Consider the following 18,378-nt stretch of genomic DNA (forward strand, 5'->3'; position numbering starts at 1 on the left):
ATATATTATATATATTTATAATTAACCGCTATTCCGTTGAAAATGAAACCTTTTCTTTGAGATCTAGGATACATTTTAGGGTAATTAGTAGTGCTGGTGACGGTTATATTAAATATTTTGTTCCAATTTTTAAACAAATTTTTATGAATTGGGTAAATGCCGGAATGTTTCGGAGATACTGCGTAACCAGTATTGATATTCAAGTTATGTTTCTATTTGGGGTAAAAAAAATATTGTATTTTTTTAATGATTTTTAATTCGTTTTCTATTTTAATTTTTGTAAATTCTATAAAATATATCATCTAAGTAAAAAGAATATTATTTAAAGAATATTAACTTGATTATAGGAGATGATTATTTTTTGGAACTTTATTTTGATTTAAAAATTCCAATCTAATACAAATACGTTTATTCTAAACATTATGCGATACATTTCTGATAAAATCGGATATTTAAATTTAAAAAAAAAAATTCGCTCAAAATATTATACAAAATTGAAAAAAAAACACATTCCTGGAAAAAATTATATTGCCGCTAATATGTATATTAAATTTTTTTTTAATTATTAAGAATGAATTAAAGAATTAATAAAAGGTCTGGATGATTTTTATGATATCATCATGAGTAAAAATTTAAATGTAATTATTATTTTTTTTTAAACATATACACATATTTTTTTTTCCTATTTTTAATTTACAGATATAAGGTTATCCACCGAGTTCTATTCCTGATCACTTATTTATATAGAATAGGGGTTTTCCAATTAATAATGAAAGGTAAGTGGACCCATGAAGTTTAAAGAGAATTTTTTAAAAAAATAGCATATGTTAGATCAGGAATTAAGGATTCCTTAATAGTTTGAAAATATTAATCAAACTCATAGTTCCTAGGTATAAAAGCATTTTATTTCACCATTTTGCGATAAAAGAAAGATTAAATTTAAAATAAATATTATTAAATAAATTAATTAAAAAATAAAATATAATAGTTTTAGGCCTTATAAATTATTTTTTTCATTATATAAAACATAATTTTTTGTTTTTTATAGAAATTTTTGTTTTCATGAATTATATGGGGTTATTTTTAATTTTTCTTTCATTTTGTAATTTATCAATTTAACTATTCTTCCAAAATTTAAAAAAAACTTATGAATTTTAAATTGAACTGCTTTATTTTTGTTAAAAAAATTGCAAATTAAATTTTTTTAAATGCTCCTTCTTGCGAAAATTTTCTTGCCACCTTATTTTATTATTATAAAAATTGTTTAATATATATATAATTAATTTTCTACATTCATTTATATATAAATTTTTAAACAATATTTAATTATTTTTATATTATGTCAAAATGATATTTTAAGAAATTATATTAGTAGTGATAAGATACATATTTAAGGATCAAGTGACCGAAAATTGGATATTTGTAAGCAATTAAAAGTTCTGAGGCTAAAGAAATATCGTATATAGTGAATAATTTTTTATTCGATTCTCATCTTCCATCTTATCTAATTTTTTTATAAACAGATTCGCTCATAATTATAATTTTTTGATCATATTTTTATATATATAGTATTTTTCAAATAAAATAATTTTTATATTTCAAATTTTGTGTTCAAATAAGTCAAATTATCATTCTATGGTGTTAAAAAAAAATATTTATCTCCTCCTCTGTCCCACAATTTTTTGTATACCCCCCCCCCCTCCCATAATAGTCAGAGCTATGATTATTTAGCTCAAAATATAAATTGATTTTAGGAAAAAATGGCAAGAGATTATTTATTTGTTTGTATAAAATTACTCGCGAATAATAACAGATTTTAATTAAAAACGATTTGTTAAAGATAACCCTAGATAATATTTTAAATTACTTCTAATATTTGAATTTCTGTATATTTTAATGTTGTTAAAAGGCTCGTCTTGAGCCGATTTTTAACAACCGGCTAACTCAATATTTTAGCCAGAAAAATATTGCCAAAGCCTTGAAATTTCGATATAATATGTTTAGACCTTTGTTCCTTCTATGAGCAAAATCTTCAGTTTTGCGTAATATTTTTCTGAATGACGTATTGAAAGAGTGGTTTTTAAAAATCTGCTCAAAACGAGCTGTTTATCAACACTAATATATTTATAATAAACAAATAAAATTTGCACAAAATTATCGGACTTTCTACAAAAATGTATTTAAATAATGATAATACTTTTGCAAATAATAAGTTGTTTTTCATAGACTCAATAAGATACGCTGCATTTTTTTCATGCGGCTGCTGATGACTGTAGGAATGTGGGAACCAATTGAAAAATTTGTTATTATCTATTAATAAAATAATAAATTTATATTATTCAAATTCATATATATAAGGTGAATATATATATGATTTTTATAAAATTGTCTCTAAATACATATAGGAAATGTATTCCGAAAACATGAAGTATGGCTAACAAGTCGTTTTTATTGAATTTTTAGTTTTTTTACCTCATGATTTTAAAAAATATTTAAATTTGAGACCGAAGTATATTCTATGCGTTTATCAATATTATATAATTGTTAAATAATATATTATATTTTCATTTAGTATTATTTCAGTATAAAAATATATAAAATGATTTAATAGGCTTGAACAAGGTTTGGGAAATCGAGCTTGGACGTGGCTTGGGAATTTTTTTTATATATTAAATGCGGGCTGGCCGGTCATGGTCATAAAATCATGGCCCAAAAAGATCTCTGCTTTGCACCTAGATGAATCTAACAATTTTAGAGAAGGAATGGACTTTTATAATTTTCTGTCTTAACCACCTTTAAAGAAAAAAAGAGTAAAACGGGCATACATTTTTTTTTCTGAATCCGGTGACAAAAAAAAACCCTTCCTATTTTTATTTAAATTAAGATATTATCCACTCATTCCCCATATTTAAGTTTCTAGTTTTAATACCAGTTTATTTTTTTGCTATTTAAACATTAGAAAGGTATAAAGGTTTTAAAATCTTGAAAATTCCAATATATTTTTAATCTTTGCTTAATCGTACTACCTATATAAAATATTATATCCCAAGGTGGATTTGTTTCTCTATTTTTATTTAAGAAAAATTTGTTATATATATATATATTTTTAAACATTTGAAGTTATTATGCCAATTTATAAGAAATAAATATATAAAATTACTATAAAAATAAATATATATACATGCATATAAGTATCGGAGTAAAAAGAACTTAATTTAATAATGAATATGTACCTAAAAAAACAAGTGTAATTGTGTTTAAAAATTTCTAGTTGAAGTTTTTGTTTAAGAAATATGGTGTCTAAAAACTATACTTTTTTTTAAATTTTAAACAGCTGAAACATTTACGGAATTAAAACCTTTTTAGTTTTAAATAGCTAACTTTAAGTTTAACTTTGTATTATTTATCTGGTTAAATAAACAATAATTATTAAAAGCAAATTTATGATGAATATTTTTATTTAATATTTATATCTTCGTCTCACTCAATAAATAGTCGTAACCCAATTGTTGCGATGATCTTTTTGTACTATTGTATAGATTCCCACAATATCCAAGATTGATTGTAAAATTCGTAATGCCCCTCTTCCTTATTCTGGTTTGAAAATTTATCAATTCCTTAATTTTTGAATAATAAATAAATTTGTAAATTTGGATTTATATTTAAATCTTTATATATAGAGAACCACTGACGGTTATTTTTTGATCCGCAAATATAGATTTTATTAAATATATAACATTTAACAATAGTTTTTTTTTAAAATAACCAGCTCACACCTTTGTGTTATCCCTAGATTTTAAAATTTTAAGATTTTTAAGGCGCCTTTGAATCGGATTATATACCTAAGTTATTTGAATAAATTATTAACGAACTCGTATTGAATAACAAGGATTTATAAAAAAAAAAAATTTCAAAGGAGGGACTAAAGCAATATAATTGATAAAACACATTATGCAAAAGTCCACTTTACTTTGATATCGGATATGGACGGGTTCGTATAATCGCCAACAAAAATATCATCGATATCTATCATGAAATATCGATTTTTGTTTCTCAATTTATCTAGCTGTAGTCTTTTCGCGTCGTTTAATTTGGAATGCTTTAGGAGTGTCAACAAACAATCATAAAATAAAATCTGGAAAGGCCAATAATGTAGTCTAGCTCCGAAGATTATTCTCTCTTGATTGAAGATTTGGTCCGATAATTTTGAAGAAGATTGCAAATTTTTCAGATAATATATCAGGGGTAGCTTCTTCGACTTTTGGGTTTTAACACTTAAATCTTCCGTATAGGCTAAGACTTCATTATCCCAATCATAATTAATATTTGGAGTCACTGTAAAACCTTTAATATGCTCTGAATTATAAAAAATTTTGTCATATATTTTCCTAAGCTTTGGTCCATGTTTTTCATCGACCGGTGGTAACTTTAATGTGTAAGGAATTTGTGATTCACTGTTTACGTATATGCCCTTATTTTTGATTGAAGTAAATTTTACGATATTTTGAACCTATAGAATATATACTTTAGCGTTATACAAAATTATAATTAAGTCTTGATTCCCTCCTAGTTCACTTTTTTGACACTGCTTTTAAAACGGCATTTAAAGTATGATTTTTTAAAAAAATTTAATTCAGTATAATTATAATGCTGATTTATTTCTTCTACTAGGCTCAGAAGCTGGGTGAAAAGGTGTGGGAAGTCTACTATTCATTCAGAAGTTATTAGAATATATTTATTATTTACACAACACGCTAAATAACACTAGTGTGTTCATACAAATTTTAATTTATAACTGGTAATTCTATAGAGTAATCTCTTTTAAAATTTAACAATTAACTAAGGGTACCCGTGCAAAATGACTTAGGGATTGCATATGAATATGAATCTAAACATATTCCTAATACTATGTAGCGCCATTGTATTTTTTTCCAGTAATGTGTTATTTTTTAAACTTTTAATCATTTTTGAGCGCGTTTTTTAAATTTATAAATATGATTTTACAGGAAAATGTTCCATCCTGTTTAGAATACCTACCTACCCTATAAATTTTAAACAATTTTGCCATGAACTTTAGAAACTTAATAAAAATTTATATTAAATTTTTCATAAATTTTTTATAAATTATAAATGACACAAAGGTTAACAGCTATATTGTCTGTAATTCATAAAATAGATATTCCAAACATGATGGAATGTAGTGTTTGCAACGGTCCGGTCCGGTTATTTTTTCTAAAATGGAACCGGACCGATAGACCGTTAAGTCAAATGAGACCGGACCGTGGGACCGTCGGTCCGGTCCGGTCCAGACGGTCCGGTCTCACCTAAATTTTTTTTTATAAAACTACAAAAGTCTTATTCTGCATTTAAATTTATTAAAAATGAATAGTTAAACTACCCTATTAATATTTCAATTATATCATCAATTCATTTTTATTATATTATACACAAATGCCTAATTAAAGAAGAATATAAAAAGTAAACTATGAATATTGAATTTAATGAAACGGAAGAATATAAAAAGTAAACGATGAATTAGATATTATAAAGTGTTGGGCATTAAATAATCATATTTTATATGTTCATGTACATACACATTTACTATAAAGCAATTTATAGTAAACTTTTATATTCTTTAATCGGTCTTCGGTCGGACCGGACCGGACCGTGACCGTGTTGTTGGACGGGACCGTTCCATAGGACCAAAAAGTCTAATAAGACCAGACTGGACCGGACCGTTGCAAACACTAATGGAATGTATTTCCCATAAAATCAGGTTTTTAAATGTTAAAAAAAGGGCTCAAAAAATGATTTAAAGTTGAAAAAATAACAAATTTCCGGAAAAAACACATTGATATAATATTTTATGAATGATCCCCTATTTAAAATTAAGCTTTTAATTAAATCTTATCCTTATTTTGTGTGTGTATATATATATATATATATAATATTTCCACTTAATTATTTCCCCGATTGTAAGATGAAATGTAAATTTTTATTTTAGGTTTTTTAAAAGCCATATCTCCCGAAATAAGAGGAAGTTATATTACATATATATATATATATAACATCTTTACTCGTAAATTATTCAAAGCTGCAAAGCGCGAAGTTTCTTAATGATACTTAATAGGTTTATAAAGAATACATTTTAAGTTTTATTTAATGTTACTTTGCAACCTTAACACAACTATACTTTATGAGGTAAAATGTCAAATAATATTATTATATATAAAAAAATGAAAAGGCATGGCTTGAATCTATGATTAGCTTAAAAATTACAGATCAACATTAAATATATGCATACAATTTAATTTTTGAGAAAAATATATAAATGTTTTTACCCCATGAACATTATTAGTGATGAAGAGGAAAAGTTTGGGTTTAATAAGATTAATGTAGTACCTCAAGTACTCGACATCTAGATAAGTTTGGTTTGTGATATACTCGTTGCTATACATCGTGTCAAACTCACTATCAAGCAGAATTTCGGAGTAATCTATACCATTTACCAAGTTAACGTAGTCCATTAAATTTTCGAAGATAATGATGTCAAAGCATTCCTTGATGAGGACGTTCGTTTTTAAGTAATTGGTAAAATAATTGACGAAAAAGGTTTTCTCGATTATTTCGTTTTTGCCAGGAGTCTGTTGAACTGGAGTGTTAGGATTGAAATTATAAGTCTCCAATACACGATAAGATAATTTGGCGTAATTTAATGATATTTTTAAATCATCGGTTAAATACCCGATTTTTGGGTCCTTCACTATTAGCGCATTAAAGCCGTTACGTTTAATGCAATGTTCTTGTATATGTTCTGCTTTAGAAGAGTCTAAATAATTTAAAAACTCGTTGCTAAAATTGAAGCGCTTATTATAACTTTGGAATGATAACGTATTAATTGTTATTTCTTTAGGAATTCTATTGTTATTTTCTAAATATATTGGGAGAAAGAAAAAATAATTATATCAACCAAATGTATATGAATTACTATTTAAATGTTCAGGGCTTAATTTATAAAATCTTATCTAAAACAAAGTTAATTGAAAAAGAAAAATTTGTATTCAGAATCAAATTATATAGTAAAACGTCGTTAAGTCTTATCTTAGGGATGATAAATGATTGCTATATTTTATTTTTTCACAAATTTATAAACTAAATGTTACCCGTTTTAAATATTTGCTGTTTGAATCTCCTTTTTACCGTGTAGATACGCTGGCTAAAATAATAGAAATAAGCCATAGTTATGAAAACAGACAAGATTAGCCCATAAAAGAAAATTTTTAATCTGGAAATGTATTTAGACTTGATCATCATGATTTGATTCAAATAATTTCTTTCAAATATTATTTTTTTATATATACACAATTAATAAAATAAAATCAATAAATGATTTATTAATAAAATATTACTTATACTACTTAAAAACTAAATTCTGGATCAGTGCGAACTAATCTCTAGCATCTTTTCTTGTAAATGTGTAAACAGTTTCTACAACAGAAGTAAGAAAGAAATATAAAATATTAAGGTGTATTTTGGTTCAGAACTAATTAATTTGATTTAAATATTATGGATTTTTTTTTAAGATTTTTATTTTATTCTTACCTTCTATTATAATCCAAAGTTGCTGTATCTAGATAAATTTTTGATTAAAGTATCTGTATCTAGATTATTTTTAGATGTATCTGTATCTGTTTATAGATACTTTTAAGATACATTTTGATATATTTTATTTAACTTATGTGTATTATAAATAAAAATACTTGAATGCAAAATTTATTTTAATTCATATGAGCTTATAATTTAAATGTATATATTAAAAAATATTAAGACTACTATAATAAAAAATTATATATATAAAAATATTAAAACTTATATAAAAAAAATATATATATATTAATTTTATATTATCAGAGTTTATCATTAAACCAGAGAAATTTTGATATAACAATGCAACTCAAGGAATCTGACATTTTAATTTTCAATGAAATTAGTTAATTTTATTTTATTATACTAATTTTATAATTTATTTTAGATTAATATTAATAGTGATGAAGAGGAAGAAGTAATAATCAATGAAGCATCAACAAGTTCAGACATTGTTTTCATAGCCAATTTATATAGCATATTATAAAATAATATCTCAAAATAGAGAAAACAAATCTCTCATAGTAAAATGTTTGCCATATCTACATAAACGAAAATTCCAGTTAGCATTACCTCAACTTGCAACATTGTAAAACATTTAAGGGTATAAGATACTTAATAAATGTTTACAATTGTAATTTTAAATTTTAAGAGAAAAAATCAAACACTTTAATGAAAAAAACAATTAAAACAAAGATTAGTTGAGGAATTATCGAGGTCTTTAACTGATTGCAAACAAATAACCTGCAAAAAAAACAATTAATTTAATATCCTATTAATTTCAGTATACCAGAGCAGCAGATATGATTGTTAATAATAATTTAAATTTTGGTACTAAAAATTTTAAATAATTTTTTCGAAGATGATTTTCGAGATTTTAGTATTTTTAAAGAATATCCTGATATAAAATTGTTATTCATAAAATATAACACCACAATCCCTTCAAAAGTGTGTTTACGAATTAACGAGGATACCTTATTGACCAAAATTTTGAAAATATTTTATTACTGAAATCTAATAATTATTTATAATCATTTAGGCATATATATATTTTCGTATATTATATTATTATATTAAAATCTAAAAATCATTATTTTAGTTATATTTTGATAAATGTGATATCTAGTCAATTATGTTTTTAGATAATTTCATACATTTTCACAATAGAATCCTAATTTAGGTTTATGCAAAGCTTATATAAGAGTATCAAAATATTGTATCTGTATCTAGATACATTTTAAAAATCGTATCTGTATCAAGATAACTTTTTAGGCGATGTATCTGTATCTTCATCTAGATAACTTTTTAGACCATGTATCTATATCTGTATCTAGATCCATTTAAAAAGTATCTTTTAACAATATAATCATTTCATATTTTTAGTTATATTATACTGCGACAAAATACTAAGTAAACAAATAATATTATAATCAGAGACCTGCAGAAGTATCATTTACATGGCCCGGCCCGGAATTTTTTTTAAAAAATTGTTTCCGGCGGCCCGGGTTTTATATTTTCAGGCGCGATCCGAATTTATTTTAAAATTTATTATATTTATTTTTTATTTTCTATAGCTAATAATGGCGATAACAAACATATGGTTTTAAGATTTCAGAGCCCAGCCAGGATATTTTTTTAAATAAAATTTTTAGCCCAACCCGGTGTAGTATTGTAAAAACAATACCGTCTAAATTCAATACGGTATTGATTCTACAATATTATAAAATCAATACCGTATTGATAATTTATGACCGAACCTCAACTTTTAAGGAATAAAATCGAAAATTAATGAATCAAATTGGTATATTTTAATTTATAATTAAAATTTTATATCAAGCTATAATAGATAAATATCAAACAAATAAAAGAATACTAAGTAACAGACTTTGCTGCCAATACTTCATGATAGAAAATATCCTTCCTTTACTGCTTTAAAATATCACAAATTATTTAATTATCAAATTGGTACATTTAAATTTATATATATAATTTAATATCAAGCAAGAACAGATAAATATCAAAAATATCCTTTACTGCTAATATTTAATAAGAGGAAAATATTCCTTTACTGCATTAAAATATCACAAAATTTTTAATGAATCAAATTGGTACATTTAAATTTATAATTATGAATTTATATTAAGCAATAACAGATAAATATCAAACAATAAAAGAATATTAGCCAATACTTAATGACAGGAAATATTCTTCATTTACTGCTTTAAAATATCACAAAATATTTAAATCAAATTGGTACATTTAAATTTATAATTATAATTTTATATCAAGCAAGAACAGATAAATATCAAAAGTATCCTTTACTGTAATAACAGGAAAATATCCTTTACTGCTTTAAAATATCACAAAATTTCTAATGATAAAATTAGTACATTTAAATTTATATCAAGCAATAACAGATAAATATCCAGGCTTGTTAATCGATCCTTTTGAAAAAACTAATAACGATCTTTTCAAAAAAAGAGGATCGAAATCCAGGATCGACCTTATTTTAAAAAATGGATCACGATCCTTTTCTTATTTAAATTTCTGAAGGAAATTTCTGATCGATGCAAAATTAACTAATATAAAAATAAATTAAATATGGTATAAATTTATTGTAATTGAATAAAATAATATGAGTATAACATTTAGAATATATTTACTTATAATTAAAATTAGCCATTAATAATTTTCTAAGTTATTATCATTTAAACATCAACTTTATTAAGCACATGTTTAGCTTTACTAAACAAGCGCTCCACAGGAGCACTTAATGACAAAGGTCTGTTATATTCAATAAATATTTTTTTTAAAAATAACATAAATATTAAAAATATTCATTGAATCATCATTTGAATAAAACAAAATTATTAATGGAACAATTTTGTGAAGAACTTTCCCCAAAATATCTATTTTATCCATATATTCATTTGAAGCATCTACATATGATTGATCCTGCATATTTTCCAAATGGGCAATTAACCTTTCTTTGCCAGATTAATATAAGGCCCATTTAGCTTAAATTTTGGGTGAATCTGCCAATCTGTTACTGTCATCATATAATTAAAGAAATCTATATTAAGAAAAATAAGTGTTCGTTCAAATAAATTATCTGCAAAACTTAGCTCTTATTAACACATCAATAAATAATTATTTATTGTAAACAATCCTTATTATATGCATATAAATAATAAAAACTGTATTTTTAAAAGAATTAAATACTTCTAAATGCCTTTTAAGGTTTAAATTATTAATTTGGAAGATATTGCTCTTACATTAAAGAACATTTTGCTCTGATCATTGTATAGTTGCTTCCATCCCTTTCACATATAGTAAAACATAAATTATGAAATGGTAAAAGATTCTCATTCGCAGATATATCTGCTGTCACATCAATAGTGGATGTATTATTTTCTAAATTAATAATGGATGACATTATTAAATCCTAAAATTTATTTATATTATATATAATATAATGAAATAAATAAAACTTGTAGACTCTAAATCTCGTTCTAGATAAAATTTAGGAAATTGTTGAAATACAAAATATAGTGGAATCGAAGTTGATAAAATATGATGTAAATAGATATTTTTTTAAAAAAATATATTTTTATTTAATTTTTATTTTATTTATTACTTTTTAAGTAAAAAATGAATTTTTAAAAAGATCGGGATCGAATATTAAAAAAAATGATCTTGATCACGAACCTCAATTTAAGTCAGGAGATCATAAATCCGAAAAAATTGACAAATTTAGGATCGAATCTAGAATCGGCGATCTTTTCATTCTATCCTTTAACAACTCTGTAAATATCAAACAATAAAAGAATACCTAGTAACAGGAAAATATCCTTTACTCCTTAAAAATTGTCCAGGTAAAAAAAAATAATTTCAGATGCATGGCAAACAAGAAGATATTCTTTATGGAAAAATAGATCACAAAATAATAATTTTCTATTTATTTATTAGCTTTAGTAATAATGGAAGAAGAAGAGAAACAAAGGGTAATATCTGTTATTCACCAAGGATCATATATATCCCTAAAGTCTAAAGCTATTGATGCCCACCTAGGCATTAATAAAACTCAACTTAGACTCTCTAAAAGGTATGGTGTTAATTTTGTGTTTATAAATATTGGCGGCCAAAATTATTTCAAGACACTATTGAATATAAAATCATGTGATAGATGTCAGAAGGCCAAACAAAATTTTCCATAATTTCTTCTATGAATCCAATAGATAAACTACCTCATCCATTAGCTCAAATAGGATTTGATTTGTTCAGCCTGCCCACTTCAGAAGAAGGCTACACATGTATTGCAGTTGTCTCTGATTATTTCACAAAATAGGTTGAGGCAGAACCCATGAAATCAAAGACAGCTGAAGAGACTTGTAATTTATCTATGGTCTGATTTTCCACCATGGCTGCACAACTGTAAATTAAATTATATAAATATAAATTGGTTAGAAAATATGCATTTATGATAATTTTAACGTATAAACTTTTAATTTTATATAATATAGATACAAATCAATAGGCTGAGAGTTTATGAATGAAATGGCCACTAGACTACACAAAATGGCAGGGACATAGCAACATATTTGCAGTGTATCATTCTCAAGCTAATGGTTCATATTGCTGCTTGAGCAAAGAGATCACAGGCTGCGAGGATCATCATGCATTTATAAGGGGATCTATTAATCTCTTATATGATGCACTTGGAAAATAAAAAAATTTTTAATGATTTTTTGAGGAAAGACATAATCAAGCATTTAGTTGATACAAAAAAACATCAACTTGGAACGTGGGCGGATGAATTAGATATCGTAGCATCCATCTGCCACGTATTTCCAAACGCCAATCATTATATATTGTAAAAATGGAAATGAAATACATTACATACTCCGCATTATCAAAAATGGACTGTATAAAAAATTTTAATTTAAATATATATTTGATAAATGTATCTTCAGATCATTTTAATCGTATTATAATGTAATATATACTCATTTTTTTGTGATAATTATGTTTCCTTTTTTGGGATATATTTTCTTTTTATAATATTTTTCTTATTTTTTTGAAATAAAATTGTGTTTATCCTTTTAATTTATATAATATTAAGAAATCAGCCAATTTTGATATTATTGCAATAATATATATATATATAAGCAAAAATAATTATTTCAGTTTAAAAGAATAATTTAAAACATTAAGATTTGATTTTAAATTTTATTTTATATCTATAAATTTTGAATGCCATAAATATAAGTGTTAAATTTTAATAAGCTAAAAATATAATTATATATGCATCTATAAAATAAATATTTTAAGAGTTGAAGGTATTCCTCTAAAATATACCTTATAACAATTATCAAAATTTTAAATTTTCGATGATAATTTTAAAAAAATTGATATGATATTCACATCATATAAAAATGCAAAGCCTGGTTAAAAATCAAGTCTCTATTATTTAATTTTCATATGAAAATTAAAATTATTTGAATTTATGAATAACCATTTTTTTTGCAAAAACAAAGGCAAAATGGCGCCTTCAAATAAATAAATAAATATGATTGACAGAAACCGTTCCAACTCATCCAGGATTAAAATGCCCCATAGGGGATGTTGTATTTTTTTAAAAAAATATGAATTTAAGAAATAAAATGAAATCCAAACCATTGTAACCAACTCACACCTGAACGAGAAGGGAAGAGTTCGGAACGTTACGGGTAAAATATGATAAAAAGCAACTTATATTCGCATCTTATTTGGTATTTTATGAATAAATACTTGATGAATTTATGTTATATTTAAATTGTAATAGATTAAACAATACGAGTATTATATTATAATCTCTAAAGGTCTATATTTTGTATTTGCTTGAAGAAGCAGATGCTTGGGAGATGGCAGTAGTTGCGATTGCCCTGGGCGAATATCTTGAAATTTTTAAGAGTAGATTTTCTAAAAATAATTTTTAGAATATCATTTTTTTCAAATAACCTCTTTCAAAACTTTTCATATTATAATATTTAAACTAAACTAATTAATAGTGTTGTTAAACGGCTCGTTTTGAGCATATTTTTAAAAACGGCTAACTCAATATTATAGCCAGAAAAATACTACCTAAGCCTCGAGATTTCGATAATGCATGTCTTGAATGTTCCTTCTATGAGGGAAATCTTCAGGCTTTCTTAATATTTTTCTGAATGAAGCATTGAGTTAGTCGTTTTTTAAAAATCGGTTCTAAACGAACCGTTTAACAACACTAATAATTAATATTTAAATAAAGAATAATAATAATATTTAAATATAATCGTAAGAAATGATCTCTAGAATGTGAAACTAAGATATTATTATATTACCCCTTTACAAATAAATAAAGCGAAAATCATTTCAGCTGCATAGAATTTTTAAAATCATTATGCAATATAGTTGTGAATATGTATATATATATATATATACCTTTAGCCATTTAAATTTATTATGTATTTTTTTTTAAAATACATAATTGCTAGAGATTTTAAACACAAGATAATTAATAAAATATCTAGAGCCTTGATTTGTTTAAAAAAAGAATTTATGTTTACATGACACGGATAATTTTTAATATTAAACATCGCCCGTATATTTCTTAGAGCAAAAAAATATTTTGTAGATTCACAAAATTCAAGATTTTTTATTTTGAGAAGAACAAAATTATTTTTTTTTAAAAAAAATATTTGGAAAACTTATTTTATTTATGCACCTTAAAATAGCAAAAAATTACTTATAAAAAAAATTTTTTTTTTGAAATAATTTTAATCCGTATTTTGTAAAGTTAGAATTTTCATTTATTTATCTATATTTTAAAAAGTGGAACAGGAATTAATGTATTCCTTTAAATTTGATCTCCCATCTCAACTCCATTCCTTCTAATGACAATCTTTCGTCATACCTCTTCACCTCTATGGTAGAAGTGTTTTTGCATATGTACATATACTAGTGTTTTAAAGGAACACGTTCAAAATGAACGCGTTCGTGAACGAAGTTCGTTTTTTAAAAAAATGATGAACGGCGTTCCTTTTATTTTTGACGAACTTGAACGAGGACGCGTTTCTTTTTTATGACGAACGCGTTCGAATTTAACGTTCGTTCAATTTTAAAAATATTTTTATTTTTATTTTTATTTATTTGAAAAATTTAATATTTCAGAATTTTTTTAAAAAAATGTATATTATTTGTATTTTTTAATCGGCTGTGTATTTCATTTTCACATTTCAATTTTTTTAACACATAGTTTATTAATTTGAATATTAATGTTTATATTTTAATTTAATAGATTAGCCTAAGCATGGATATTATTATTTAATCCTCATCATCTGATTCTGAAAATCCTAAATCAGATGAATTATCATTACTATGGCCAAATATGATAAATGTACATTAATATCCTACATTGAAGGAACTAATCCAATGCCTAACAACAAGTATTATATTGTCAAAATCTTCAGGTTCCAATTTAAAACGACATTTGATTTTTATAATAATTATTTGATTTTATATGATATAACTAAGTTAAATCATTAAATTTGATGAAATTGGGATATATGACCACAACAATAACGATAATTATTTTAAAATTAAAAAAATTAGTGGCCTCAAATATGGTCAACCATTGATAGACGCCGTATTAAATGGGATTAATAAAAAGTATTAAACCTATCACTCTCAATTAATTACATATATTTTATTTTTTTTAAAGATTTGAACATATTATAAAGATCAATATGTTCTTTCTGCAATTATACGCCATGGATAAAACTTCCACAGAACGAACCTATTAAAAATAAACTTATAGCGTTATTGAAAAAATGCTTTGAAAACCCTAGAGAACTGTTAATTTCAAGATATCCTTTTTTTTGTCGAGTGTAGAGAGTGGATTGGAGGAGGATAACTTATCTCAATTTTTTGTAAATAACAAAACAATATGTTTTTAATTAATTTTCCACGTTAAAAGAGCTGTTTATTAAGTATAATACCGCAATCCCCTCATCTGCCCCTGTAGAGCGCGTTTTTAGTTTAGCTAATGCCGTATTAACTGCCAAGTGTTCCTGTCTATCTGATAAATATTTTGAAAACAGTTGTTATTAAAACTTTATAAAAAAAATTTTTATAAATAAAAATATCTTTTTATTCGCTATTTTATATTATATTATATTATCAAAATAAAACTATATTATTTTTTAACATGGCTAAAATATATTGCATTAAAAAATATAAGTTTATTTATATTAAATTAAATTTAAAAAAAATTTATCATAAAATTTTGAACGGTTTTATGAACGTGAACGCGTCAATGAACGTTGAACGCGAACGCGTTCGATTTTTTTAGATATTATACTAATAAAATAATAGCTATATATAATTCAAAAATAAATGTTGAAAATATGAGCAATCCACTATTTAATTTTTCCCAAATTAAAAAATTAAATCTAAATTCAAAAATGTTTAATGAAATTAATAAGTTTATTATTGTGATCTTCCTACCCCACCACCTAATATTGACTCTTAGAGGAACATGGGGTCGATCTCGGGGGTATTTTTCATATTCCAATTTATTACAGTATTATTTCTTTCAATCGGTGACCCCACCCCTTGGTTTATAGATTTGTGTTTAGATAGCCCAATCAGGATTTTTGAAAATTTAACCATTTTAAGACCGAATTCAGGTTCGGTTTTGGGCTGGACCTACAGGTCTCCAAATATATTTAACGATTAATTTAATGATAGATAATTATTATTTAACCGGACCTGAACAAAACAACGAGTAAATAATAAAATGACACTGTCTTCCAGATCCCGATTTAAAAAATTATAAAATTGATAAAATATTATATTTTCTTACTTTTTTTAAAATCAGAATTTTGAATTAAATATTGTTGAATGATTTTAGTACACACATAATAATAATATATATATATTATATACCTAAATAAAAATAATTGTAAATTATCTAAAAATTAAAATAAATATTTTTTTTAAAAAAAGTAAATTTTTTTTAATTAGTCAGCAAAAACGTGTATCAATAAAAATGGAATATTTAAAATTAAAAAAATGGGAACTAAGTTTAAATAACATTAGATTAGGAATTATGATAAGTTATTTTAAAAACTTGAGATGAGTATATTATGATCATTTTTTTGGACCATAAATGGGAAGGAAGTTAGGGAAATTCCTCTGGAAAATTTTGAAAGTCTTCTTAAATATCATTTTTAAGCTCGCAGATCTCTCTACAACTCCCCCTATCGATTATAATATTAGAGATTCCAACTTCTATCATCTTTTTTTCGATAAGTTGTGGTATAAGATAGCTTATTACCGGATATCGATACTTATATGCAGCAGGTGTATCGTTTAAAAATTTGTCCCGAGGAGAAGGATGGGGGGGGGGGGGCTACAATTTTTTAAAAAAATAATATATTTTCAAAAAATGGCTAGATATATCGAATTTATTATTTATTATTCATTATTACTAACATGAACAAATTCCTTCATTTTTTATTCATGAAAATAAGTCGCAACTTCTAATGGCACAATATTAATTAGGGACCTACAAGGGGGTACCATTCGCTGGTCCCGGCTTTCTTTTTTAAAATGGTCGGATTGTATATTTTCGGGGCTCGACCCGGCCCAGATTTTTTTAAAAAAAATATTTTTTATTTATTTTTGGCTAATAATGACGATTTTTAAAAAAATTTATAAGGCCTGGCTAGGGTATATTAAAAAAAATTAAAACCACCTGGCCCCCCATGCCCGCGATATTAATATAAAATAAGACAAATTTGTTTTTTTTTCATTTTATTTATTTATTTTTTATTCCACTTCCTTATAAAATATAATTTACTATAACAAAAAAAAATTTTTAACATTTTATATATATTTTAATTTTAAATGTTTTATTTAATTGATCAAATCGTAATGTATAACAAAATATAAAATATCCTTTTTAACATTTGCAAATCTGGTAATATGTATGTATTTCGAAAAAAAAAAAAGATAAGTTTGGTTTCTGCTGAATCTAAGAGACAATAACATCATGAATCTTTCGATATAAAAACATGCAATGAAAATAATGATATAGAAATCATATTGAATACTGTCTATGGTTTATTATGAAGTCAACCTCTTGAAAGAACCTATAAACGAAGTAATAAAAAACGATGCTACCAAAAAAATAGTTAAAAACTACAACAATAGTATCTTATAATAACATTATCACAATTTTATACTTGGATCAATATAAAGGCAATTCAGATAACCCAACTACATCACAAAACTAGAACATGAGCAATAGGAGAACTTGCTCATATTTCTTTAGAAATGAACTTTGAATCCTTATTTTTATCCCCTGAACCTGAACCGAACCGATATTCGTTTCGGTTTGGATCCCTGATCAACCTTATCAGTAAAAAATATTACCTCACAAATTATTACCATCATTAAAAATAATTTATTAGATGAAGCCTTACGTTGTTGGAATATTAATGTCTTACCAAACACAGCCCCATCAGATTCAACGAAACAAAAAGATTGGGATAAAGGATCGGTATCTCGTTCCTTAGTTCACTTCAACTTGAGCGATGATCACTAACATAAATCCCTCCTAAGATCTCTTAATTTCAACAACTCTGGCCATGAATGGTTAGATTCATATACCAGTATTTTAAATAACCAGCTAATAGTTAACGACGCTTT

The sequence above is a fragment of the Gordionus sp. m RMFG-2023 genome, chromosome 2, assembly GCF_954871325.1.
Source record: "Gordionus sp. m RMFG-2023 chromosome 2, tfGorSpeb1-WG-v2, whole genome shotgun sequence".
Classification (NCBI taxonomy): Eukaryota; Metazoa; Nematomorpha; class Gordioida; order Chordodea; family Parachordodidae; genus Gordionus; species Gordionus sp. m RMFG-2023.